This window comes from Meleagris gallopavo, chromosome 1, assembly GCF_000146605.3.
Source record: "Meleagris gallopavo isolate NT-WF06-2002-E0010 breed Aviagen turkey brand Nicholas breeding stock chromosome 1, Turkey_5.1, whole genome shotgun sequence".
Classification (NCBI taxonomy): Eukaryota; Metazoa; Chordata; class Aves; order Galliformes; family Phasianidae; genus Meleagris; species Meleagris gallopavo.
Genome location: NC_015011.2, coordinates 24145451 through 24149170, shown reverse-complemented (window position 1 = coordinate 24149170; position 3720 = coordinate 24145451).

Sequence of the window (3720 nt, the reverse complement as noted above, 5' to 3'; positions counted from 1 at the left end):
CTACTTTTCTGAAAGAGTGGTCATGCAGTGGAATGGGCTGCCCAGGAAAGTGGTGGAGTCACCGACCCTAGAGGTGCTCAGGGAACATTTGGATTTTGTGTTGAGGGACATGGTTTAGTGAGTACTATTGGTGATAGGTGGATGGTTGGACTGGATGATCTTGAAGGTCTTTTCCAACCTTGATTATTCTGTGATTCTGTGAAAACAGGCAGAACTTCATTCCCCATGTTCTAACCTTCATACCGCTTGGAAATTCATAAAAAATATTATTTAAAAATTTTTTTTGAGAAATGGTCTGGCACACAAATGAGTATTTTTGTTTCCTAATAATGGCAGCATATTTTGAAATACGACCATCTTCTTTTCAGCTTAAGTGTACTCCTGGAGATAGCATAATATCTCACCTACAAGATACAGAGCAAAAGCTTCAGGCTGGGCACTCTGCACAGAAGCCTGCAGTAAAGTACTTTAGGCATCTCTGTTTTAATGAAAATACATTAATTAAGTTGTTAAGTTTTTTTTATTTTAATCTTCCTTATCATATTTTCAGGTCTGTGACAGAGAAATGCATGCTTTCCATGGTCTGTGGAAGCTGTTATACTCCAACTTCTGGATGCCTGGAAAGCGCTGGCTGTGCTATGCCATGACTCCCTCCCATTGGCATGCTGTTTGCAAGTATTGCAGATTTCAGTTTAGACTGCCATCTCCAGTTCATCCCAGATATTGTTTAATTAGCGTTTGCATATGTTTGCATATCCATTGTATGTGAGTGGATTTATATCCATATATATATGTGTGTGTAGGTATGTGTAGGTATGCATGGGTGTATATCTGGTTGCTTACCATGTACCTAGATGAAAAGGCACCAGGCAGGGCATTGCAAGGAGGGTGCTGCCAGCAGGGCTGGTGGAACGTGGGGTGTCTAGGCTGGGACTGGGTTGCCATCACTTCCCAGTGCTCACAGGTACCTGAAGCCAATGCAGGGACTGCTCATGCCCTATCTGAGCATCCTTAGAGAATGCTCCTGGCCACCCCAGGCTACGAAGGCAGGGAAGGGCCTAGAGGGCAAGAGTATGCAGGGCAGCTGATTTCCCTTGGTTTGTTCAGCTCAGAGCAGAGGAGCTGAGGGGAGGCCTCATGGTGGCTGCAGCTGCTCACAGGGAGTGGAGGGCAGCGCTGAGCTCTGCTCTGTGTGACAGCGACAGGTAGGTGGGATCTTAAAACTACCCATTTGTTGCATGCAGGTAGCAACTATTATTTCTTATCTGACAGGACCTAAATTTGAAAGTATTCTTTCTTCTGGGAAAAAAAAAAAAAAAGGTAACTTTCTGTGCCTCGTGTTTGGTAACTGTCAGTGCCTCTGCTTCCTGATTTAGTTTAGCAAAGTCATCAACAGCTGTCTGAGAAACCAAGAAGGCTGGGCTTGGTTTATTGCACTTAGGCAGCAATTGAAGGCAGGGACTGGAGTGCCTGAGGAGCAATGTGAGAGACCACTTGAGTGAGAAAGATGTGTGCAGGATCACAGCAGAAAGGTAACAGATGCTTTTAAAGTGATTTGTATGCAGTGATCACTTCAGCTGTATGCTGTTAGGTCTTGGCCTAGCAAAGGAGTGAGTGTCTGGAGCCAGATGACACAATAAAATCCTAATAAAATCTCTTTATAGTACTGAAAAGTTTGCCTTTTTGACTTGTAAAATGTGTGTTGTAAGACTTTTTATGATACTCAGCACCCTTTGCTACCAGAATGGAAAGAGGAGAGAGAAGTGGTGTTAAAGAGAGCCTGAACTGCAAACACCTCTTGCGTGTGAGCTTGGCTATTGCTTCAGTGGCACAACAGAAACACAGTCCATCACATGAGTGCACGGAGACACTCGTGGCTCAGGATATCCCAACAGGTAATTCCTCATCACCTCATGCAGACTTTTGTTGTTCGACACATGGTTCCTCTTTCTTGATCGTTTTTAAAGGGAATTGATCATAGTTTTGCACAATAGGCAATAATATTCTCAGTGCTGCAGTATATAGACAAAAATTATACAAATGACAACTATGCTGAGTGCTTGTTGTTTTCTTTAACCCATACATAAGATAACATGAGATGAATATTTTAGTTTAGAAATAACCATATGATGGGATAATGTTGATTTTTTTTTCAGATGTGACAGGTCTAAAATATTTATTTCCTTTCTAACTGGAAAAGGAGGCTGAGATGTTTGAAATGTGGTTTTCTATAATTTGACTAAAAATGTCTTTTTAGTAGTTACAGTGAAAGTGCCATCTGTACATTCTAATTTACAAAAGCTTTATGATTATTAGTGTGAAAACCTGTTAGTCTCACAGCGATAGAGCCACGTGGGGGCCACGGTCCCTTAACCAGAAGATCCTGAAGCTGCAAATGTGCATGCCTGGCCACAACCCCAACCATTGCACGGCCCATGGAGGAGCACATCTGTGTCTCGCTGCCTCTGCTACCACCAGGAGGTACACATCTGTATAAATGCAGATTGATTTTGCTGTAATGTCTTCTAGCTATTGTAAACATCCTGGAGAAGTGATCGCATTCTATCTGTGGGGCCTTTTCAATGGCAGACCTGAAAATGTCAGGAGAGCATGGGTATTATCTGTCTGAAACTTTTGATGGGATTTCATGTGCTTTTGGTATCGCTTACACTGAGCTGTGTCTTAAGATACTTAGAGAAAAGAAGGCTCCAGGGAGACCTCATTGCAGCCTTCCAGTACTTGGAGGGACCCTATAAGCTGGAAGGGGAAAGCAGTTTATGAGGGTGAATAGTGATAGGACAAAGGGGAATGGTTTTAAACTGAGACAGAGCAGATTTAGGCTAGATGTTAGGAGGAAATTTTTCCCACAGAGGATGGTGACACACTGGAACAGGATGCCCAAGGAGGTTGTGGATGCCCCATCCCTGGAGGCATTCAAGGCCAGGCTGGATGTGGCTCTGGGCAGCCTGGTCTGGTGGTTGGCGACCCTGCACATAGCAGGGGGGTTGAAACTCAATGATTGTGGTCCTTTTCAATCCAGCCTATTCTATGACTCTATGATTCTATGATTGTATGATTCTATGCTGGGGAGCACTGTCCCACTGCAGGCTGCAGAAACACTGAGGGGAGCAGCTGAGACAAGAAGCTGCAGTGCGTGGCACTTACATGTTTGTAAGTGATGTAGCACTTGAAAGTAGGAGCTGGTGATGGTAACCAACCTCTGCATGTCTGTGTTGACGAACCTTGTTTTATGTAGAAATGTGTCACTGAGAGAGCCAAGTTAGAAGAAAAACACAGGTCACAAAAGGAATGTTTTACTACTTGATGAATATGGTTCATACACACTTTTTCTCAGTAAGACATTAATTTCTCTCATCGTGCAGAGCCTTCCGAGTGGGGGTTTTACAGCTCAGGACGGTGCTGAGCAATGTACACACAAACAGACATGCGACGCCCAACAAATTGGTGCTGTGTGCCTCTGAGACTGTCCTAGCAAGAGGGATGGGCAGAGAAACTGGGGAAAAAAAAAAAACAAAAACGGACCGTACAAAAATCCCATGTGATCCTGATCCCAGAAAAGCGAGCGCCAGTTAGGGCTGTGAAAACACCGGCTGAAATCCTTGTGCAAACACGCAAAACCAAGAAAAAAGTTGCAGCGTGCGCAGGTTTTTTCTTTTCCCCAGTCGTTCCCGCTATTAATCTTCCCTTTCACCCCCCCCA